We start from the raw sequence: 25,388 nt of genomic DNA on the forward strand, positions 1-25,388 counted from the left end.
TAGAGGAAGACATAAACAAATGGAAGAGTATACCATGCTCATGGTTTAGTAGAATCAACATCATTAAAATGTCCATACTACTTAAAGCAATCTATAGATTCAATGCAATACTTATTAAAATACCAATGGCATATTTCAAAGATTTAGAACAAACTCTCCAAAAATTCACCTGGAATAAAATAAAAGACCCTGAATAGCCACAGCTATCCTGAGAAAGAAGAACAAAGTTGGAGGGATCACAATACCAAACATCAAACTATATTACCAAGCCACGGTTCTCAAAACTGCCTGGTACTGGCACAAGAACAGACAGATAGAGTAATGGAACAGAATAGAGGACCCAGAAATTGACCCAAGCCATTATACTCAATTAATATTTGACAAAGGATGCAAGAGCATACAATGGAGCCAAAACAGCCTCTTTAATAAATGGTGCTGGGAAATTTGGTCAGATACATGAAAAAAAAATGAAACTAGATCACCAACTTACACCATACACAAAAACAAACTCAAAATGGCTAAAGGACTTGAATGTAAGATGGGAAACCATAAAAATTCTGCAAGACTCCATAGGCAGCAAAATTGCAGACATATGTTGCAGCAATATCTTTACAGACACAGATCCTAGGACAAGAGAGACTAAGGAGATAATAAACAAATGGGATTACATCAAAATAAAAAGTGTCTGCATAGCAAAAGGAACCATCAACAAAACAACAAGAAAGCCCACTGCATGGGAGAACATATTTGTCAATGTTATCTCCAATAAGGGTTTAATCTCCAACATTTACAGGGAACTCATACAACTCAACCAAAGGAAAATAAACAATCCAATCAAAAAATGGGCAAAGGACCTAAATAGAATCTTTTCGAAAGAGGACACTCAGAAAGCCAAGAGACACATGAAAACATGCTCAAAGTCACTAATCATCCAAGAGATGCAAATCAAAACAACAATGAGGTACCACCTCACACCTGTCAGAATGGCTATCATCAACAAATCGACAAATTTGGTCAGATACATGCAAAAGGATGTATCTTACGTGCTGGAGAGGATGTGGAGAAAAAAGATCCCTCCTTCACTGTTGGTGGGAATGCAGACTGGTGCAGCCATTGTGGAAAACAGTATGGATTTTCCTCAAAAATTTAAAAATGCCCTGACTGGTTTGGCTCAGTGGATAGAGCGTCAGTGTGTGGGCTGAAGGGTCTCGGGTTTGATTCCGGCCATCCCCAGTTGGGGGTATGCAAGAGGCAGCTGATCGATGTTTCTCTCTCATCGATGTTTCTAGCTCTATATTCCTCTCCCTTCCTCTCTGTAAAAAATCAATAAAATATATTTTTTAAAAAAAATTAAAAATGGAACTGCCATTTGACCCAGTAATACTACTTCTAGGAATATACCCCAAGAAAACAGAAACACCAATCAGAAAGGATATATGCACTGCTGTGTTCATAGCAACACAATTTACAATAGCCAAGATTTGGAAAGAACCTAAATGCCCATCAACAGATGAGTGAATTAGAAAACTCTGGTACATCTTTACAATGGAATACTACGCTGGTATAAAAAGGAAGGAATTCTTACCATTTGCAGCAGCATGGATGGAACTGGAGAGCATTATGCTAAGTGAAATAAGCCAGGCAGTGAAAGAAAAACACCATATGATCTCACTCATTTATGGATAATAAAGAACATTATAACCTGATGAACAAAAATAGATACAGAGGCAGAGAAGCATCGAACAGACTGTCAAATTACAGTGGGAAGTCTGGAGAGTGTTGTGTGTTGTGGGGGCGGGGGGGGGGTAAGAGATCAACAGAAGGACTTGTATGCATGCATATAAGCATAACCAATGGACACAAGACACTGCAGGGGTGGGGTGAGGGCATGTGCTGGGGGGTGGGGGAGGCTGGGGGAAGGACAATGGGGGGAAAAAGGAGACTATCTGTAATACAGATAGTACGACTATCTCTAATACTTTAAACAATAAAATAGAATTTTTAAAAATACACACAAAAAATTATTCTAAGAGTCTTCCAACTTTTCTTTACATAGTTATCAGACTTCCTGGAAAATTCAGCTCTTTTTCCAGTTCATAGCAGGCTCTTAAATAATGTTGAATGGTGAGTGAATGAATGAATGAATGAATGAACTAAAGAACTGAGCGTTTCTGAAACCATGGGAAGAAGTATGATGCAGAGAAGCATGTAGTATACTGGAAGAGCAGTGACTAAAACCAGGAGACCTAGCTTTCAACTCTTACATTGACTTACTATTTAATCTTGGATAGGCTATCTGAGTCTCATTTTTCACATGCCAAGTAGACCTTATTCTAATGTTTTCTAGATATTCTCGATAACATGAGTGTAGCACCTTATGGTTTAGAAAATACTTGGGCTTATATTCTCTCACTTGACCTTCCCAACCACCAAGTAGTGGCAAAGGGGGCCCACCTTTTAGTCTGGAAGCAGAGGTCCACAATGTTGACCTTGAACAGTTAATAGTTAATAAGGATGCGCTTCAGGTGAGAAGTTCCAGCCATGTCCACACCTTCTCCTCCAGGAAACAGACAAAGCCGGAGCCCAGCCTTGATCAATTACTTGCCACTGAGACCATAATGGCAGAACCTTTTCTCAAACCATGACTTCTTGCCTCAAATCCTTCTTACGTACCTCCAACCCTTCTCACTTCCTGCTATCTGTACACCTGCACTGGACACCCATAGCACTGCACAATACCAAGGCCCTCATCAAAGGAGCGCCACTGTAAAAATCCTGCAAATAGATGCCCAGCATGGACGGGGCCCTTAGTACACTCTGAACTGGTGGACCACATCGGGAGTCAGCAAGCATTTTCTGTCGAGCGCCAGAGAGGAAACCTTATAGGCTCTGCAGGCCACGGGGTCTCTGTCACTGCTGCACAAACGCCCAAGTAGACAATACACAAACAAATGGGGCAGCTGCATTCCAATAAATCTTTATTTACAAAAGCTGGCAGCAGGTTAGATTTAGCCTATGGGCCTTTGTTTGCCAAACCCTTGGGCTGCAATAACTCTGAGAAAAGTCTTGAAGTCAAAAACATGAACACTTCCTTTTAGAAGCAGGGTCCCAGCAACTCTTCATTAACACATCTACCCAGGCATGGTTATCCCTCTTCCTCCACTGGCCTCTGATTAAGACCCCCCCCCCCCCCCCCCCGCAGAGGAAACCTGGAGCAATTCCCCTCAACTGCAATTCTTCTGAAAGACAAAGCAGGGCAGAGATTGGGCCTGACCCCAGGCCTTTGTGCCATACCCAGCTAGCAGGGCTCTCTTCCAATCGCACAAAGTTTTCTGCAAACCTAATAAGAGAATAGGACTCTTCTTTCACTCAACAGTCTTCTAGTGGGGCCTGAGGGCCCGCTCCACTGAAGGCCTCCCTGAATCGCCGGCTCAAAGGAGACAATGTGCCTGGCACCACGGAACCTTTTGCATGTACAGCTACACAACCACTTTTCATTTTGTTTCTCAAGCACCCATGGCACCCATCCATGCATTAGGCTAATCACTGCATGAATCTAGCTAAAAGAAACTAAGCAATTATTTTAATTAGAATGCTCCTGGATTCTGTTTTAAGGGGCAAGAAGGAAGTAGCCAGGGCTCAAAAAGATCCCACAAAATATTTTTGTGAAAGGAAAAATAATTAAGGCCAAATTTAGAATGTACTTGCAATAAATGGTCCAAATAAAATGAATGGCACCACTGTGCAACTAAAACCCATTCATATGTAAGAGCCCAGAAACTCCATTTTTATGTGATATCATTCTGACAGTATAGCCAATTTTACAATGTGAAAGTGAATGTCTAGTAGAGACTTTAATGATCCTCCTGAATCTCTCACACGATTTCTTACAGCGCTTCTGTGTAAACTCCTTTATTAATCACAGAAAAAAAGGATATTAGTCAATTCACCCTTTAAATATGATTATTTTTCATTTAAATTTTAGAGTAAATTGTTCAGATGTATTTCTCTGGAAGAATCAATCTTTATAGAAAAGCCTTGTTACTCATCTATTCTACAGAAAAGCAGATTCCACCACAGAGACTTTTAATCGACTGGACTGGGTTTAGTCACATAGGAAGAGACTGTACCTGCTGACTGTCCGTAGCCTTTGCCTTCCTGCCTCGCTCTGGTCATGAGTGACACTGTGGCCATTTTATGTCATCTCAAGCTTTCAGAAAGAGATGGAGTGAAATTCAAACTAGTCAACTAGTCGACGTTGTTCCTTCTGTTTGAGTTTGTAAGTGTCTTTTAGCACCTGTTGTCCACCAGCACACAGCAAGTTATGGACACTCCTGGATGACTACAACCTAGACCAGGGGTGGGCAAACTTTTTGACTCGAGGGCCACAATGGGTCCTTAAACTGAACCGGAGGCCGGAACAAAAGCATGGATGGAGTGTTTGTGTGAACTAATATAAATTCAAAGTAAACATCATTACATAAAAGGGCACGGTCTTTTTTTTTTTTTTTTTTTTCGTTTTATTCATTTCAAACGGGCCGGATCCGGCCCGCGGGCCGTAGTTTGCCCACGGCTGACCTAGACCTTCCCTGCAAGGAGTTCACAGTCTGATCACAGAGACAGAGATGGGCAGAAAGAAGACCACAGCCCAGGGATCTGGCCTGAGCTGATTGTTAGAGAATCGATTATCCAGGAGAAAGACATGGGCAGTCTGTTCCAGGGAGAAAGAGCAGCGTACGCAAAAGCTGGGACACCAACAATCCCAGGTGATCCAAGAACTGCGAGCAGATGGAGCTGCTGGGTGATGAAGCTGAAGGTTGGAGCGGGCAGAGGACAGGCTGGAGTGGGAAGCAGGAGCCAGATGGCCAAGAACTTGGGCGCCACAGCCAGGAGCCTTGGCTGCATCTTGTAAAGCAATGCAGAGCCACCAGTTTTCCACGGGACTAATGGGCAGTTTTCCATTCTCAGTGCTTGGAATGCTGACAAGAGGAAGAAATGGAGACTCGGTGTCCCACACGTGCCACAGCCCAGGCGAGAGGTGAAGTAGGAATGGAGAGATGGGGTGAGGTATGTGATTACAGTGTAGAAGGAGATTTTTATAAACCTCTGTGGAACAGTGAATGAAGTGGTCAAAAGTAGGAAATGAAATTGGCTTTGGAGATTCTCAGTGGGGAGGAAGTGTTTTAACTGAATGCTTGTCATATGTCCACAAAGCTCCCCCTCTTCTAGGTTCTCCTTAAACCCAGGTGGGCCTTGATCAAGGTTCCGGGATTGAGATGCAGCAGATATCTCAGCGGGGCCCACGAGCAGACTGCTGCATGCCATGTGAAAACTCCTAGAATAGAGTGCAACTTCTACTGACTTTCTTCTGCAAAACTCACACAGAAACAGTTTCCTGCCGTAAGTCTAAGTCAAAATAAACAGAAGCCTGGAACGAAAGAAACATGGTGAATACTGACTGTGAGGGCTAATTTTCTGTCAACTTGACTGGGTTCGGTGATGCCCAGTTTGCTGATAAGCGCTATTCCTGGTGTGCCTGGGAGGGTGCTCTGGAGGAGACTGGGAGTTAAGCTGGTGGACTGAGTGAGATGGCCTCCCCAGTGTGCTGGTATCATGACATCCAGTGAAGGCCTGGACAGATCAGAAAGGCTGAGAAAGTGTGCATTTTCTCTCTTTGCTTAAGCAGGATATTCATTTTTTCCTGTCCTTGAACATTAAATCTTCTGGTTCTTGGGCCCTCAGAATCCAACCAGGACTGATTCAATCTCCCCCACCACACAGTCTGATCACCCCACCCCCGCTCCCCAGCCCGCTATCCTCAGGCCTTCAGACTTGCACTCAGTTATACCACCAGTGTCCCTGGTTCTCCAGCCTGCAGCCTCTGTTATTGTGCTAACCAACTCCTGCAATAAATCTCCTCATACCTATATCTATCCTATTGGTTCTGTTTCTCTGGAGAACCCTGACTGATATACTTAAGAAAAGCTATATATTTTTTAATTGCCATATTTACATTAGACTCATTTATATTTTTGCTTTTAAAGAATATAAAGAGGATACGTCTCTACTGATTTTATGAGCCAGCTAAACCTTCATAATACACCTGACAGGGTCATTACACTAAAGGGAAATTACAGGTAAATTTCATTCATACATGTGTTGTAAATATTATCAAAACATACAGTAAATAATACATCACACACAAGTTGGGTTTAGTCCAGAAATTCAAGATTGGGTTAATGCCCTAACTGGTTTGGCTCAATAGATAGAGCCTCGGCCTGAGGCCTGAAGGCTCCCAGGTTCGATTCCAGTCAACATGCCTGGGTTATGGGCTCAATCCCCGGCGGGGGGGGGGGGGGGGGGGGGGGGCAGGCAGGAAGCAGCTGATCAACGATTCTTTCTCATTATTGATGTTTCTGACTCTCTCTCCCTCTCCCTTCCTCTCTGAAATCAATAAAAATATGTATTAAAAACAAGATTGGTTTATCATTCAAAAGCCTATTGAATAATTCACCACACTAACAGAATAAGGGAGAAAAGTCATATGATCATTCTACAAATAAGTGAGTTCTTAATTTATGACAAAAGTCTCACTTCAGAACACTGGGGAAAGGAAATCTTTTCCATTAATGGTATAGGGTAAGTAGGTATCTTGGGGGGAAAAAACTTGATCCCAACCTCACATCATATACAAAATCAATGTCACTGGATTATAGATATGATCTATAAGTAAATAAAATGTAACCTATCAGTGGTTCTCAACCTGTGGGTCGCGACCCCTGAAAATACATCCTGCATATCAGATATTTACATTACGATTCATAACAGTAACAAAATTACAGTTATGAAGTAGCAACGAAAATAATTTTATGGTTGGGGGTCACCACAACATGAGGAACTGTATTAAAGGGTCACGGCATCAGGAAGGTTGAGAACCACTGGAATAAGTAATCTATAGATGTAAATAGAAGAGAAGAAACCATAAAGCTTCCAGAAAATAATGTAAGAGGATATTTCCATGGCCACAAAGTTCTCTTAAAAAGAAAAAAAAAGCACTACCTATAAAGAAAAATTGGAAAATTAGATGACATTAAAATTAAAAATATTCTGTTCATCCAAAGATACCATAAAGAGTGAAAAGTCAAGCTCAGGGTGGTATATGATACTTGCAATAAATATATCTAAAAAAGGATTATATCCAGATTATGTAAATATCTCCTACAAATCAGTAAGATAAACAATAGAATAGATAAATTAACAAGACACTTGAAAAGCCCATTCATAAAATAGCCAAATGGCCAATATACATGAAAAGATGCTCAACTTATTAAAAACCTGGAAGTCAAATCAAACCCACAATGAGATTCAACTCCAAACCACCAAAAAGACCAAAATAAAAAAGACTGAGAATATCAGATGTCAACAAGGATGTAGAGCAGCCTGCCTTCTGCCCACTGCTGGTGGGAGTGGAATGGACACAACTTCCTTAGAAAGCTATCTGACACTATTACAGCTGAGCACAGTCACACAGTGCAACTCAGGGGGCTCCCGGCAGTCAACGAGCCCAACAGAAATGCACGCACACACCCTCCAAAGGCGTGCGGGGGAGTTGACCACCACACTGTCTAAACAACCTAGAACTGAAAACAACCCAAATCCCAGTCAAGGGTGAAATAGGTAAGCTGCGGTACATTACTGACACAGCAGAAGGAAAACGTACTATCATTACACCCAACAGCACAGGTACAACTCACAAGCATAATGTAGACAGACTCAAACCAGACAAAAGAGCACCTACCTTAGGACTCCATTTATAAGCCGCTCAAAAACAAAACAAAGCTCTGGCTTCAGAAATCAGGGCAGTGGTTATCTCGGAAGGGGAGGCCATCCCAGCCACGGGAGGGCTGGCTCAGTTCTCCTTGCCCCGGATGTGCAGGATGTGCAGGGAAGTCATCAAGTCCAAGCTTCTGCTCTTCGCAATCCTGGAGCCCCAGTAATGCTTGAAAACTAGTTTCAAATGTTGATTTCTATTTCTGACGTGAAGTAAATGGAGGGCTTGCACAGAACACACCAGAGAAGATCTTTATGAAAATCGGTCAGTGGCTGTTCCCTGTGCTCAGCTGGCTCCCCGGACGTCGCTTACAGAGCAGAAGAGAGAAAGAACCACACGGGCTGGCAGGTCGGCTGTGCTAAGAGGCTGCCCTCCCCTGGGGTGAAAATGAATGTCACTGGCCCCCTTTGCAGTTTAGCTGAGAGGTGAGTAGTGTGTGAGGAGGAAGAAAGAAAAGTTGGAGGCCCAATGTGTGAAATAATGACAATGAAGGGCCTCGCCTTATTATGTAAAGGATTAAAGATAAATTTAGACTGGCTACAAGGAAATGCTGTCTTATGAAAAGTATAATTAACCTGTAGCCAATGGGGTAGTAAAATCCAACTCCTCCCTTAAAAAAAAAAGAAGCTATTTATAGTATTTACAGTAGCCAAACAGGCATCTTCAGTTACTCGGACCGATATTGTCTTACAAAGGCTCCCCAGCCTCCAGGCCCGACCATGGCTGGCTGGGGCCAGGAAGGAAGGCTCGCTTTGGTGTAGCGTTTCACAGCTCCGCTAACTAATATTGGCCCATCAGAGGGGCTTCGCAGCGTCTGCACCTCCGCCCGGCACCTGGCCTGGGGGTGCAGGGGCTGCACTGAAAAGGGCTCTTGTTTTACTTCGGGGTGGTAACACCTGTGGGCCTGCATTCAGGCAATGCCTTCGTTTCCAGAAGGAAACACAATGACTATCGTCAAAATTGTTCCTCACACAACTGTTTTTGTATCAACTACCCAGAAATATATGGGTGGTCTCAATATATGTGTGAAATAAACAGAACAGGTATGCCTACACTGAGGTAATTCCGAAAACATTTAGCAGCTTGAATTTCAAAGGCGCATTTTTAGGAAAGAAAAACACCGAGATCATTCATCAAGGTGATTGTCCTGTGCACTTGTGTACCTTGTATAATTTATTTTTAGGGCTTTTTATTTCAAAGAAATACTAGCTAATGACACCTCAGACTTCAGGCATTTTTCTGATCGCTCACCGAGTTCCCTCAGGGACGGAGTTGTGAATAAGTGGGGTTTTTAAAAGATCATTAACAGATATTACAAACCAATTCAAATTGAGCATTTTCTTTGCAAATTACTTTAACTTTTAAAGCCACCGGAAAAAAAAAAAGACAGTGAGTGATATAATTTACTTAACCTGTCTACAAATTGCAGATTTGTGCTCAATTGGCGATTGCATTTCCAACCAAAAATATCTGCAACTATCTGTAATAGGGATATTTTTCAAAATTATCACACTCAATGAGTGATATTTCAAAGGATAGTAATGTTTATTTTTTATTTAGCAAGTTGCCCTGGAATTGAGAATGTTTGTTTTACTGATGTGTTTAAAGTAAAAACAGAGCCTGCATTGTCCGCATCCGCTGCTTAATTAAACTCCCAGGCAATTAGCAGGCTCATCCCTTCCCCAGCGAATGGAAGGTGGAGCTTGGGAGGTAGGTGGTGGGGTTTCTTGGGGGGGGGGGTCTTTTATTTAATAATAAAACCATACTTTCTGGGCTAAAGAGCTAATATTTGGGGTGAGAAGCACCACTATTCCCCCATGTACATCAGGCCTGACTCTTTCTTGCATCAAAGAGCTCCCGTGGACATCAAAGGGAGTTGCCTACAGAGCCGGCTGCGTGGGAGTCCAACAGGCTCCAGAACAGGCCCAGCGCCGGGAGAAACCAGGCCAGGACCGGCTCATGCCAGAGCCCCAAACCAGGCCACAAGCCCACCGGCTCCGGCCTCCGCCACCCCACAGAGCACGGGAGATGTCCTGGGCTGGCCCAGCGCTGCACTGGCTTCTCGGGCCATGGCTTATGAATATTTGATGAGTAGTGTTCTATTTATAAGAGAGTATGTTAATAAGAATATTCTTTGAAATGGGAGTCCAATGCAGGCTTTGAAAAGGCTCATTGTTCGAGGTACCACAGGTTTCCTTCTTTCCCTTTTAAAGTGCAAAGTCAACTCACCACAAACCAAACAAAGGACCCTAACATCCTTCCGGGTGTCCTGTGGTGAAAACGAGTGGGATTCCACTCTCAAGGAGAAGCTCTTTGGGGAGGATTCATTAGCTTATTGACTGTAGAGGGGCATAGAAACTAATGTTTCTTGTGTGTCCCTCATGTGCCGGACATTTCAGGTCCCCTCTGTGAATCGTCACCAACACTCCATGAGCCTGCCTCTGCACCACCCCATTTTAAAGATGGAGATACAGGCCTCAGAGTGATCACGAAAAGTGTCTATTCCGAAGTCCCACATCAGTAAGTGCAGAGCTGATCCGGAACCCACCTGTACCCAGCGCCAAGCCCATGTCCATTTCTCTCCCTCACACTAACTCCCAGCTGTTTGCCAATTTCAAGTGTCCAGTTCACATCTGCGGCAGCTGCCATTTTTCTGAAGAGCTAGGACTCAAAGATGATGGGTTCCTTCCATTCCAGCTCAGACAGGGAATACTGTATTCCACATGCTGATAATTAAGTTGCAAAGGAATGGTTTTGCCCCAAGAACTGCCTGTGGGATTCTGAGAGGAAACGCAGATCTACAGAAACGAGTCTGAATGCCACAGGTGTGTCCCAAATGCTAACACGGCTCTCTGAACCAGACAACAAAGGTGATTCTAGTGACCGCAGCAGGCTCATTGGACGCAAGTTCAAGTAAGAGGAGGAGAACAGACAAGGGATCCAGGATGACAAAGGACCCAAATGTCATCTACGTTGAGGTGACACCTGAAAAATCCTCACAGCTCCACGTCATTAACTGGAATGGGAGGAGAACAAGGGACCTTCCACTGACCACCTCAGGCTCCTCAAGACTTGGGAGCCTCATCAGGTGTGGGATTCAGGGCCATAGAGTGAGATCTGTGGGCTGTTCCCTATCTCCCTGGGGCGCAGACCCTGGCCAGGGGCTCCTTCCTGTTCCACGACGCCAGCAGCAGGAACCCCTGAGGCCCCGGAACCATGTGGCTCCCTGTGCCACGGCGGCCACCGTCGGCCCTGGGCTCACAGCTCACCGGGACAGAGGCCCTGCTCCTGGGACTGCTGGCGGAGCCTCCAGGTCTTCCCACTTCTCCGCCATCCGCAGCAGGGAGACAGCGGGGTGCTGCCAGCTCAGCCTGGCGTGCTGGGTGATGCCAAAGGTAGGATGTGACCCTGTGTAACAGCGCTTCCCGCGACCCCTGCAGCAGGGCGTCTCATTAACCTTTGCTGTGACTCCAGGCACGGTGCTCAGCGCCAGACTTGGGACTGTGTTCTCATCATTGTAACACGGTCTTTCGGAGAAAATTACACTACATGAAGGATGTTTTGTGTGATGGAAGTCAAAACCAAAGTTTAAAAATCAAGTAAGATGTGTTCTGAGCATGGAACATCGCCTTTTAAAACAGACTTTGCACTCACTCAACAAACCCTGACACCCGCTGAGCTCAGGCTCAGCCTCTGCCGCCTGATGTTGGTCTGAGCACACGTACTGGCCTCCATACCTAGGGCAACAGCGAACTCCTAAGCATGCACCACGCTGAGGCCTGGCATGCCCCATGCCTGCTGGCCTCTCAGACCTTGTCCTGACCAGCTCCCCACCGCACGGTTCTGCGCGCTCCTGGGAGAGTCCGAGCTGGAGTCCGCGGGGTCTCCATCCAGGGCCTGGTGTTCACCGATGGTCCCGGCTCTTCCCTCCTGGTTTGGCTCACAGGGCCTCTGGCAGGCTCCTTCCACTGCCTCCGCTGCCACATCACCGTGAAGCTCCCGCGGCAGCTCATCCTGTCCCTTTCCTTGGTCCCCAAGCCCAGCACAGGCCTGGCATGAGGAGGACACGCAAACCATGTTGCCTAATAGCTTCACCTGCTTCACCTGCTGTGAGAGAACACAAGCCCAGTCAGATGCTCTGCTGCAGCCCTTGAACAGGAGGAGGAGTTCTCACTTTTCCTCCCCCGCCCGCACCCCCAGCTCCAATGCTTTCTGGCATTAGCCCAGCCTCCCCCCAGTAGGCTTGCGCACTCCTGGCCTGGAAAACATCCTGCCTGCTGCCAGGGTCCTGCTGCCACGGAGGCACTGCTTTCCACCCTACTTCCATCCTACCTGTGCGGTGGGTGGTGATGGCGGGTGCCCTGTGGGCCCATGAGTGACTCTCACAAGCTTCCCGGGGCCTCTGTCTGAGCTGGGGCCCCAGTGACAGCCCAGAACTTCAGCGCCTGCGGCTGAGCCGTCCCACCCCCGCTGCAGCCTGGGTATCGCAGGCTACATGCACCAGGTGGACATCATTGTTGGTCTTAAATATTGGATCATTTTCAAATTAGAGAAGTAACATGTACTAGTTGTAACAAGCAAAACACTTAAAAATGTGAACAAAAGCAAAGATGATTCTTTCTCCCTGTCCCACCTCATTACCATGCCTGTATTCATGTTACTTATGTAATTACTAGTGACCCTGTGCACAGATTCATGCACATTGAAAGGAAATCGGGAGCCCACGTGGCCAGGGAGTTTACACTCCCCTGAGCCACTGGGAAGTCCCATGGAGAGTCTGTCCTCCCCCTGGAGCTTCCTGAAAACATGTTTCCCAATGTCCCTTCTGCGGCCTGGGTCGCACCTTGCCGGCCCGGAGATCCCCAATGGACACCTTGGGCCATGCTGGACGCTTTGCACCGCCTGGAGCCAGGTAACAGACATTCAGAGGTGAACAATTCAAAGTTGGGGATCTTGGAGGACCCGGGTACTCTGTTGCCCACAGCCTCACCCTTCAGATTCACCTCTCTTTGACTTTTACCCTCATTGTCAGTCACCACCTTGTGGCCACTGTCATATTGCTGCCTTCCTCTGTAGCTCTGGGGCAATTGGTAAGGGATGAGGTTTGATCTCCATGCCCTAGGCAGAGTTCCAGGAGCCCAGCGGCGATATCAGGCTCATCCTGGTTACTCCAGAGACTGTAACTGCAGGCTTGTGAGGTACAAGGGACGTAGCATTAAACAGCAGGCGGCTGGAGAGGAGCCCAAGCCGGGGCCAGGCACTGTGCCACTCCTGCTCACCCCAGCCCTGCTGCGCCTGCCACCGCCCGCCAGTGCCCCCCACCGCTCACTTGGTAGCACTGCTGTGAGCCTTCCCACTAAGTGGCGCTCCAGCTGTGGGAGTGCACTGACCACCAGGGGACAGCTCCTGCATTGAGCGCCTGCCCCCTCGTGGTCAGTGAGTGTCATAGTGACTGGTCAAGTGGTCATTCCAGTTGTTCGGGTCATTTGGTCATAATGGTCACTTAGGCTTTTATATATATAGACTAGAGGCCTGGTGCATGAAATTCATGTGGGGGCAGGGGGTGTTCCTCAGCCCGGCCTGTGCCCTCTCACAGTCTGGGAGCCCCATGATCAATTGCCCCACAGAGGGAGGCCCTGCCCACCCGCCGCAGCGCTGCCGGCCAGGTAGCCTGGGCCTCCCTCTGCGGGGCGATTGATTATGGGGCTCCACAATCCATCACCCCAAGAGGTATGCCTCACCCCTCCGGCAGGGACTTCGTGATGGATTGCCCCAAAGAAATAGGCCCTGGCCACCCAGCCGGGGCTCTGCAATGGATCACCCCCACAGAGGAGGTCCTGCCCAGCCGCCGCAGCACTGCCGTGGGGTAGCCTGGGCCTCCCTCTTTGGGCCAATCATGGAGCCCCCTGCTTGACTGCCCTGCTGGCCAGTGGCCTGGGCCTCCCTTTGCGGGGCGGTCATGGGGCGATGGCGGGGCCCCTGACCAAGCGCATCGCACCCACCTTGGCTGGCCTGGCGCCAGTGGGTGTCATAGCGTGGTCATCCAGACGGTCGTTCCGCTGTTTGGCCGTTCGGTCGATTTGCATATTATGCTTTTATTATTATAGATATAATGTAATATATGCATAATGTATTCATTTATAATCATATGTGAATGCACATGAATATAAAATTATGTTGTGTAAAATTTTACACGAGTGAGGAACTTTCGGACAGCATTTTATCTTATTTAATCACCACCCATCTCTGTATCTTGCTTGCCTTTCCAGGTATGGTTACTCCAGGACTTCCAGGTGAGCCTGGCCCGAGGAGCACACCTGTGCGCAGGACACCAGCTTCCCTTCTGTCGTAAACACACCTGCGCAGTCGCCCTGGAACTCAGGCGAGTCCTCCGAGGAGTGACACTGCTGCTGTTTTCTCTTCTCAGCTGCTGGTTTGGGGACATTGCAGGGAGGCCTTTTCCCCTCTCCCTGCACCCCACCCCCAGAGCACAGACCACCGGGGTGGACTGGTTTCCCATTCCTCCTGCCCCCTTGCTTCCTTGCTTCTAATTGGCTCAAATTTCAAGCCCGACAGCCCCTGTATTATTTCTGACCTTGTCTATTTCCAGTGACTTTCTCAAAACAACAAATCTCCAGGCAAGGCCTATTTCTCTTTCTCTACTGGTGCCTCTCCCCAGCCCTCCTCTTTAAAGCTAACCCAAGCCTTTGCTTGGTAGCATTTACTTAGCCCATCTGCCTGCAAGTGCCTGTTCCTACTGGCTCTCACCCTACCAGGTCACAAACTACCTCAACACACCTGTGTATTGCCTTGCAGGTTTCAAACATATACAAATAGATTACTTCACCTAATTCTTACAACAGCCCTATGAAATAGAGAGGGGAAGTATGTTGGTCCCCAAACTATATGGGCCTTAAAAGATATTAACAGGCAATTTGCAAAGAAAACATTAAAATGACCACATGAAAAATCACTGTTTCACTGTTAATAAAAGGAATGCGCCCAGCCAGTGCAGCTCAGTGGACTGAGCGTCATCCCATGCACCAACAGAACAGCTGCTCCATGCCAGGGCAGGGCACATGCCCAGTAGGGGGTGGGCAGGAGGCAGCCAATCAATGTTTCTATCTCCTTCCTTCTCCGTTTCTCTCTCTCTCTCTAAAAATCAATTTTTAAAAAAAACATATTTTAAAAAATACAAAGCATAATAACATTGATATACTCTTTGCCTATGAATTAACAAATATTTAAAAGAATGATAATACGGCCTGTTGAGCAAGGAGAGGGGCAGTACATTAGGTCGTTCCAGGTAGGAGCACGCATGGGGGCACCGCTCTGACCGAAAGCTTGCCAACATGGAGTGAACCAGAAGACCATGGAGCATGCAGTTCCTCTTGTAGGAATTTATCCCAAGGAGATCAACAAAGCTAGGGAGAAAGTTCAGCTGCAAGGACACTGTAATATGTGACTGATTAAGTTGAAGTCATGCAATAAAAATGCTCTGAAAAAAAATTTAAAATAATGTGAAGAATCTATACTATATTTCAAAACTTTCTGATATAAGTAAAAAACAATTACACAATAATACTTATTGTCTAAGTCCCTAAGTCATACACAATAGATATGCATATAGATATAAATATAACACACCCCCAAATGTCAAGAAAGGCTATGTCCAAGTGATGGCACTATGGGTGGTTTTATTTTCTTAATTTCTGCTCACCTCTATCTTCTAAATTATTTTCAATAACCATGTATAATTTTGTAAAGGGAAAAATAAGAAAATGATAACATTTGAAAAAATGCCTTTGTCTCAGTGGAATCAGTTCTACATTTGATTCTTTCATCCACTCACTCATTCTTCCAACAAATATTTAGTGAACTCCTACCATACACAAAGCATTCTTCTGAGTGATAAGGATCCAGTAATTAACTTTTTTTAAAATTGAAGGATAAAAAGAGGTGGCCTCTGCCATGGAGCAGGCGTTCTTGGTGAGTGGAGAGAGCCAGGGCGGGGGCGGGGGGTGAACGGTGAACACACCGGGCGTAAGGGGAGCTCTTAGACATTCTCTCCCCTGACCCCAAAAGGGGCCTCAGAGGGCACCGATGCATCTGGTCATTCTGGAGAGACCTGGCCTGGGAGGGACTGGATCTGAAAAAGTGGTTTCTGAGAGTGGACACTGGAGGGAACGCACAGAGTGAGGTTCACGCGTGCTCTTGAAGCTCATAGCTACTGTGTCTCTGGCCAACTTGAGACAATTGGCTGCAGTGGCCTGGCTGTGGGAGAAATGGGTCAGTCCCGTGGGTTGCATGACTACAGACAGTAATTGGAAGGCCCAAAATGATCCATCTCATATAAGTGATTAGTGAAAACACAACCCCCGCCCCCAAGTGTCCCTCTGAGTCTGTCCCCTGGATAAGCGTGGGCCTCCTACTCTTGCTGGGTGATCCTCCCCTTAACTTGCAAGCGTGGAAGTGTGGCACTCCAGGGTCCCGTTGGTTTTCCCATGGGAACACTCCTCCCGGAAGCGAAGGCCGCCTGTGACCAGTGTTGGCTGGAGGCCTGGCTGGAGGTGGGAGGGGACCCGGGGAGTGAACCAGTCCTCCTGGTCACAGGGTTCCAATCAGCTGAGCCACAGGCACCCACCTCTCCCACCGCCCTGAAGCAGTCATTGCTAAATGTTAGTTCTTAGATTAACTACAAATGAGTCGAGCTCCTCAGGGGGGAAATGAGCGAATCTGGGTCATCTGCAGATGATCCCTTTGGTTGCCTGGAAGACATAATGTTGGCATCTGAAGATGCTACTCCTCAGGGTCTGTCCTGCCGTGGATTTTCAGCTATATCCTGAGCAGGAGACTTTCAAGGAAAAAGCAAATGGTGTCATTTCTGCGCTTGCAAAACACTGCACAGTGATTTTCATGTCGATCCCACCATAGTTTCTATTTCAAAATCAGGCACAAAACCTGTGTGGCAACATGAAGGAAAGGTTTCCACAGTCAGCCGGAGATGGCCCTGTTAGAGAGGAAAGGGCCGGACCCCGTCCCCCTCCCCATCCTCAGAACCCTAATTCCTGTGGAGAGAGACCCCTGCCTCCCTTGGGGAGAGGAGACCGGCCCCGCAGCCCGGCTCTAGGCTGGCTGCCACCCGCTCCACCCCGCCCTCTTCCCTCAGCCCAGCCGTCCCCAAGGAGCCGGCCGGCTTTAGAAATAGCAAATATGGTTTGGAACAAAGTTTTGACACTGACTCGGTATCCTGTGCTCATATTACATTTCTATGAATATTCCACTGACTTTTCAGCTCTGAAGAACAGTTTCCGCTCTGAGGCTATGTCAGCTCCAGTTGCTCCCACCCTGACAGCGATCTTTGAAACTGATATGGCACTGAAAGAGCCAGAATAACTTTTTAAAAATATTAGTAATGGGCTAGGTTCCCAGTCTTTGTAATCTTGAGGAAGGAACCCTGTGAGAGGCGCCCTAGGAACTGAGCTGAGCGTGGGCCCACGGAGCAGCGGCTTGCAACCTCAGGGCTGCTCTGCAGGAGAACTTCTGTGAAGTGGAAAAGGAAGAGAATCTGCCCTTGCATTTTGCATGTATCACCTTCTGTCCCAGGAGCTTGAAGACCATCTTTCAATACCCTCGCCGCTGTTTTCTGTGAGAGAAACCCATCACCTCCAGGGGCGAGACCAGCCTGCCGCCTCAGAAGCACCCCAGTTCTGCCGCGTGCCACAGGGCCTGGGGAAAGTCAGGCATCTTCTTTGAGTTGTCAGTTTCCTCGCCTGTAAAATGTAAAACAGTTAACTGTCTTCACATGAAATAATGACGGAAAATTCTTTATCTGTCGCCTGGAACATAGGAGCGACCTATGGAAACTGAACTGCTGCCGCTACTACCCGCCTCCTGAGAAAAGCATGGTGTCTGTGGAGTGTGTCTGCCCTTCCTTTATAATCTCAAATGAAAATGGAGTCCTACAGTTAGGATTACACTGGCCACAACCAAGCTAAAATAGTGCACTGCTTCAAATAGCTAAGAGGTAGCTGCTTAAAATGAAAATAGCTAGCCCTGATTTCTAAATAATGCCTTTAAAAATGTTTTCTTATACTTGTATGCATCTGTGCATAACCCACGGGTACAGACAATAGTGCAGGGAAGGCCTGGGGTGGGGCAGGACCTGGGTAGAAGAGGGTAAGGGGGGAAATGGAGGACATCTCAACAACAAAGATAAATTTCTAAAATAATAATAAAAATAAATGTTTTTTTTATGAAACACATTTAAGATACGGCGTAAGGAGCTTTCCAAATTGGCATGATCAAAATATCTGATATTCGCATCATAATTCCCTACAACATACCAAAATTTTGGTCAACCTAAGGATTCTCAGGAATTTCAAATTTTGAATCTATAAAAAATTCTACAATTCAAATAAAATCAGACTAAGTATATTTTTATCTGAAAATACAATCTGAGACAACCCCATCTTATATTGAAGGAACAGGCTTATAAGCATTTTATAAGTTGCAACTTAAAACTTCTACTCAAGTTCAAGTTGACAGTTAGGATAAATAGAAACTAAATTGTTGAATTGTATCTGTCTTAGAGTTGTGGGCTGGATTTGCCACTCTAATCTCCAGAAGGGAATATTAGTTCAATAAAATAAACATTTTTAATTTCTTCTATGTTATTCCTCAAACCATGCCAATGCACTCATCTATGGCTCACTTAAAGGATTTGTGAAGCAGCCCCCAACTTGCTTAAAAGAGAAGGTTTGATTGTCGTATGACAATGAAGGGCAGGATGTGAGTGCTCATTGTTTTAATGCAATGAGCCCTTAATCGCTTCCAGTCTGATTCATCAGAAATGTGGTACTCTTGGGGGATTTTTTTGGTCACTAAATATTGTCTTTCATTTTAAGATATTTATTTCTTGCCAGAAAATGATTTTGTATTTTTCCCCTAATGATGAAGGATGAAAGATGGAGAGAATTCCATTCGGTAATTAAGGAACCACGAAAAAGTAAACTGACTCGGAAAACAAATGCCCAAAAGAAAAATAAAACACATTATATGAGATGGAAGCAGTGAATTCTTGGCAAATATTCAATTGGAGCCAGGATTGGTAATTTAATAATATCCTTGTTTTGTTAATATTGGGGGTGGGGGAATTAAGCTCTAGGGCTTTAGCTCTGCACCACTACCTCAGCCAGCAAGGGGGTTTAAAGACACAAATGCCTGGAGGCTTTCAAAGGTTTGTTAAACCTACACAGGCCCTGGACGAGGTGCATGCCAGAGGTCAGGGCAGAACCTGATCTCTAAGCTCAGGAGGCACTGAAAATCCCCTCAGGACGCCTGCTCCAAACACTGTTCCCAGAGGCCGAGCGCATCACACCCAGATCAGAGCAGACAGATGGGTTCCTGAGGTGGGACCTGCAGATTGCAACCTGCCGAGTTATTCTGATTCCCTGGCTCATGGTGCCACTTCATTTTGGACTGGTCCGTCGCGCTTCCCCCTGATGGCGGCTGAGCAGAGTTCGGCAGGAAAAACTGCCCTAACTTTGGTAATCCTGGCCACACCTGGGCACTTCAAAAGGGCACGCCGAGTTAAAGGGCATGCCGCCATAATACACAGACCCTTTCTGGGACCTGAAGGTCATGACGTCATAGAGTGCGTCTTTTTTTTTTTTTTTATCTCTGGTTCTCTTCCGAGTTTAAAGGAGAGAGTACCACAGGAAGAAAATTCAAATGGAAAAAAATTGAAGAAGGAGAAAGAATGGTTTAGCGCAAACCCAGTCTCCAAGACATTTCTAAGTTGCCACTTTTCTCCCCTGACCTTCTTAATTCCTGGATTATGCAATATGTAGAAAAAAAGAAACAATTGCTAAAAATCTTACCTCGTTTTCTGGTCTCCATGATGGTCTGAAAATAAAATAGTATATGGATCACACATGTGTGTGTTTATAATGATAGTGGCAGTAATGAAAGTACTAGTGATGGGGATGGTGATGGTGGTAGTGATGGTGGTGATGGTAGTAAGAGTGACAGTGGTGGTGACAGTAGTGTGACGGTGGTGGGGGTAGTGGTGGTGATGGTGGTAATGGTGGTGATGGTGGTGGTGGTGGTGGTGATGGTGATGGTGGTTGTGGCAGTCGTAGTGGTCAGAGTGGTGATGGTGGTGATGGTGCTGGATGTGATGATGATGGTGATGGTGGTGGTGATGGTGGTGCTGGTGATGGTGGCGGTGGTAATGGTGATGGCAGTGATGATAGTGGTGGTGGTGGTGATGGTGGTGGTGGTGATGATGGTGGTGGTGATGATGGTGGTGGTGGTGGTGAGAGTGGTGATGGTGGTGATGGTGATGGTGGTTGTGGTGGTGGTGAGAGTGGTGCTGGTGGTGCTGGTGATGGTGGTTGTGGTGGTGGTGGTGGTGAGAGTGGTGATGGTGGTGATGGTGATGGCAGTGGTGGTGATGGTGGTGGTAGTGATGGTAGTGATGGTGGATATGATGATGGTGGTGGTAGTGGTGGTGATGGTGGTTGTGGTGGTGGTTGTGGTAGTGGTGGTGGTGAGAGTGGTGATGGTGATGATGTTGATGTTGATGATGGTGATGGTGATGGTGATGATGGTAGTGATGGTGGTGATGGTGCTGGATGTGATGATGATAGTGAGGGTGGTGCTGGTGATGGTGGTGGTGGTGATGGTGATGGTGGTGGTGGTGATAGGTGTTGATAGGTGGTGAGGGTGGTTACAGTCCAATTGCTCAAAAATGAATTAAACACTTTAACTTATGTATTAGAGATGTGAAAAGTCTACTCTACCTATCATCTCTTAGTCTTAATTTCCATATCTGCCAAATGTTGATTAATTTGATCACAAAGATGTCATTGTTTGATTAAGACTTGAAAGGTACTTTCAAAAGAAAGGCCAAAAAAATGGAGTTAAAGCAACTGCTGAAGGGATGTATTTTTTTCTGTGGTTGAGTTTTTATCCTTCATTATTATTTTCATCATAATCATTGTCACTGGAAGTACTTAAAGTATCAATAGTCCTTGAACCTCTGTATCACCAAGTTCCCAGGATGTAGAACATTCACTTCCCAGGGACTGCTGTGGAGACATGTGACAACACTTTCACCAATGCTCATGAAAGTCTGGGCCAGAGAAGTTCTGCTGCTGGTGCAAGTTACTGTGCGCACAGAGAAACCCCTTCCCCGTGTGGTTGCGTTTAATGAGTAACAAGGTAGTCATAGGCAGTTTATTAAATACGTGTCTCTCCTCCTTCCAGGCTCACAGAAGGATAGAGTGTCCCCAATGACTTTGGCATTAGGCATAGTCATGTGACTGTTTCGACCGGTGATATGTGAGAAATGGCAGGTGTCACTTCTGGGCAGAAGCCTTAAGAGCCAGGACAAGCCTCGCCGTACTCCCTTCCCACTGTGGTGCGTGTGGGCGCAGGTGTGCAGAGCAGCTAACCATCCTGAGTCCCCCCACTGTCTAAAGCCGCAGACACCCCTTCTGACCCACGTGGACACACAATAGAATCAGGAAGTAAACAGCTGTTATTTGAAGCCACTGAAGTTTTCATGGCTATTTGCTACCCCAGCCTAACCTTCTCGATTCTAATAGATGCAGGTGGCAAGTAGCCAAATCCAGGGGTTTAAAGTCATGAGTCATCACATCAGAAAGAAGGGATCTAGGTCTTTCTGAGAAGAACCAGGAACCACAAGCCTCTCTATTGCCTAATCACTGCCTCGGAGACATCAACCATTCCCTGGCGAAGGTCTACTCTCGACAAAAGTACCGGGAAAGAGCTGCGCCTTGACCTGCAAGAACTGAATCACCCATTCATTCCACACAGACGCGGGGTCGTTTGGAGCGCTCCTCTGAGTTTTGTTTCAAACAACAGGCCTCTCCCTCCCACTGCCCAGCAGACAGGCTTGGGTTCCTTGTCGTCCTCAGAGCTGTTCACTTAAGACTGCACTGTGCCAGGGATCAGCCGCCATAAGGAGCTCTACTTTTAGGAAAACCGAATATCACACAGTCAGTACATGATCACATTCCAAGTGAGGTGGTGACTGCGAAGGGCCCACCTGCACCCACCTCCCCTCCCCTCCCCTTCCCCACCCGCCCAGACTGCAGCTCTGCACGAAAATCTAACAGGCCAAGCACAGAGGTTCTTTGAGAATTTGGCCCAGCGTGCCTTACAGGCGAGTTGCCGTCGTACAGCGTCTTGCCAACAACAACAAAGAGGAAAGAAAAGGGAAGGTTTTCTTTTCTCGGGACTGGGAACGAAACATAAATTTCCTCTTTCTGTGAGGCTGAAGGGTCCGATTTTCCACACTCGGGATGATCTCTTACTGGCCATCACTTTCCTGATATCCTGTGGCTGTCTAGTGGGCACTGCTTTCCTCCCAAGTCAACCCCATGGTGGCAGTGGCCGGAGAGGAGAGGGGCTCCGCTGCCTGCTGCAGGGCTGGCCCCCACTGGGCCCCAGGTAACTGCGCGGGAAGGAAACGGGCGAGGTCGTGTGCTTTCCCCTGGAAGTGCCGTATTAGTGGCCTCATTTCCAGCACCTCACCTCCACCGCGCCCTCTGCGTCTGCTGTGTCGAACCGTGTTAAGTCTCCTGAGGTCTCTATATAGGGAAGTACAGAGGGAATGATCACTTGCTGGAAATATCCCAAGGACAAAATTTACACAAAACCCTTGGAGGTGGGAGCTGTTACCTCCGAGAGAACAGAGAGGCGCAGGGCAGTCAGCGGTCTATCCAGGGTGACGCAAACGGGCACGTGGAGAGCCCGGCCAGAACCCCGCCCGTCCATTGAGTCAACTCACACAGGGCCACCTCTGTCTGAGGGGCCTCCCTGTGGCCAGCCATGTCCGGACCAAAAAGGCTGCGTGTGCAGGTGCCCAGCATTTGGCTGATGAGAAGAAGGCACTAGACTGCCCGAGCGAAGCTGCCGGCCGAGCTCTCAGGCTAGAGATCTTAGATGGAAGCACAGACACCAGACCAAAGGATGCAGACAGGCGGTGAGGAGAGAAACACAGGGCTGTGCCCGTTCGGAAGAGAGGGCGACTGTGAGAAGGAAGGCCAACTTGAAATTCAGTGAAAATTTTATGCAAGTTAGCTGTCTGTTAACAAACATTGGTTTAAAATGTCCACGAGCTGGGGAAGTCTCTACAGGGAGAAGACAACCTATTGTAGCCAAAAAGCAAAGAGACTGGGGAAATATAAGGGTGATACAGGGAAAGGAGAGTCCACAGTGACAGGGAAATTCAATGATGGGGCAGAGAAAATATCCCAGAGGGGAAGGGGGGCCAGAGAGTAAATGTGGAAAGATTTGTGAGAAGAGACGTTAGACCTTAAAAGGGAAAACAAGACAAAAGGGGGAAAAATCCAAAGACCAAATTGGGGGTGAAAAAAAACACTACGATTAAGCAGTTTGAAATGGTCAAAATTATTTCTGCGAGAAGTAAACACATACTGTCTCCTTAGAAACAGGCTGACACAGGCACCAGAAGCGACAGGGCCACGTCACCTGGCTTGGCTAAGAATATAACCACAGTGAGAGAAAGAAATGCTTTGCCTTTTAATATTCAAAACATATGCAGGTTTCTAAACATATTTTTGTTGCAAACCTCCAGATTTATAGTTCAGTCTTTTCCCCCAATTACTTTCCTACTTTACATTTCCATAGTCACACATTCATCACAGATAATTACCAAAAAAAAAAAGTTTGCAATCTCTTCCTTCACTTCTTTGCAAATGGCAACACAAGAAGTTCCTCGTCTTGGGGGATATGTCCAAATGCTCTCACGGCATTCTGGATTTTCAGCATACTCGTGCCATTCAATTCATGTTTTAAAATCTAGCCCTGCTTCACACAGTTTACTGAGTTAACTGTTTCACCAACTTCGCTGAAATGTATAGCTGAGTATCACTCATTTCGGTCCAAACAGGCCAGCTATTTAAGAACATAGTTACGTGATGGGCTTTCCTCAATGTGAAAATGAATTTGCACCGCTTCCTCATAGCAGATTATTATCAAAATGGCTTTTCTTAAATTCTGGATCTATAATATGAAAACTCAGAACTGCGTAGTGAACGCTCACCCATTGGTCCCCAAGTTGAAGAGATAATTTAATAGCCCATGCCACATTACTTGGATGATTTAATTGCTCATGCCTTTTCTTATGGAGAATTTTATCTTTAAAAGCACTTTCCCTGACCCTTTAGTGATCTGTTCCATCAGAAAAACCTTCCTGGTTGACAACATGAGCAAAGAGTACATTTAAGACCTTCTATACTGGTCTGAAAACAACTGGTTAAAAAAAAGAAGAAGAAGAAATGTTTCTATGTATCAAATGATAATATTTTCCAGCCCAGCACGTAAGAATGCAGCTTCCGAACAGCCCTGGGTCATTTCTGTGATGTCGTGGTCATGTTTTCTAAAGGACGCCTATGGGAGGGTCACTCAGCCGTCTGGGCTCAGTGCCTTTGCTGGAGGGCAGCACGGTGGCAGAACATCCGGGGTTTTTTTCATCTATTTTGTTTCATTTTTATTTAGTAAAACTGCCCTGGAAGTCACATAAAAAATTAATTAATGAAGTTAACATATAGAAGTTCAAGAGAGCTAAGCAAAGATTCTCTAGGCTGAGCCCAGACAGGAAGCCGAGGGGAGGGGTCTCAATTCTCACCCAGGCAGGTGTGTCAGGTCTCCAAGGCAGAGTGTCACCCCCAGTCCCAGGGCCAATACTGCTACTCAACCAAACACTTATCATGACAAACACATTGTGTTTGTTTTCAAGTCAAAATATGAATGTCAAGTATAGCGGGAACACCAGGGCCTCCGGGAAGGGACTTGAAAATCTGAATAAGGAGACTGCCAAAGAGGATCAGAAAGCCTTCGTTCGTTTGTTTCTTTCTCACCTGCCCTCCCATGGATGTCTTACAATCTCTGCAGCCTTGATTCACTGGGAAGGTGAACACTTTCGACCTGTGAGACTGTTTTTTCCTAAGGAGCTTTAAACACACTTATTTCGTTTCTTCTTCCAAAGTCATTACGATACTGAAGTCAAATAGTAAACAGGTGTATGGTTGACTGAAGGCGCGATAGCTAACCTAAACCAGCTAGAATTATCAGAGGCATGGCATTCCGTTGATGGCAGTTGCTTCCTCAGTGTGCTAGACGGGTTTCCCACGAGGACACTCTGGGTAGCAAGCTCAAGGTCGTTACCAAGCCTGAGTTGCTGGGTGGGTTGGGAGACGCAGTGGACAGCTCTCCCAACAGAGGCAAATGACATCAAAAGCTGGCAGTCCTTTCTTCCCCTTCTCCCAAAGTGAAAACACAACACCGCTAGCCAGGTTTACTCTGACCTCCCACCCCGAGGCATTACGTGGCACTCGAGCTGAGTCAAGGTATCTTGCGGTTTCCATCAAGGTGAGTAATGGGAAGAGGCAGATCAATAATGTAATCGCGTGGGGAACCCTCTGTGCTGGACGCATGTCTGGTTTCGATAAGGCTTTGGAGCACGGGGTGATGGTCATTTAGAAAAAAATATATACTTTTG

General features: G+C 46.5%; 1 long non-coding RNA gene across 2 annotated transcripts in view; it reads right to left on the minus strand.

Moving 5' to 3' along the window:
• The window catches only part of LOC132212986 (uncharacterized), a 64,255-nt gene that overhangs the window by 18,348 nt on the left and 20,519 nt on the right, over positions 1–25,388 (minus strand). Inside the window, exons 2-3 of one of the 2 annotated variants that reach the window (XR_009447879.1) lie at positions 19,714–19,738; positions 17,426–17,604 (exon numbers count right to left, since the gene is read on the minus strand). This is a non-coding gene — a long non-coding RNA (uncharacterized LOC132212986). The remainder of the gene's footprint in view (positions 1–17,425; positions 17,605–19,713; positions 19,739–25,388) is intronic. The other variant, XR_009447878.1, reaches the window with a different exon arrangement.

The sequence above is a fragment of the Myotis daubentonii genome, chromosome 12 (assembly GCF_963259705.1).
Source record: "Myotis daubentonii chromosome 12, mMyoDau2.1, whole genome shotgun sequence".
NCBI classification, from domain to species: Eukaryota; Metazoa; Chordata; class Mammalia; order Chiroptera; family Vespertilionidae; genus Myotis; species Myotis daubentonii.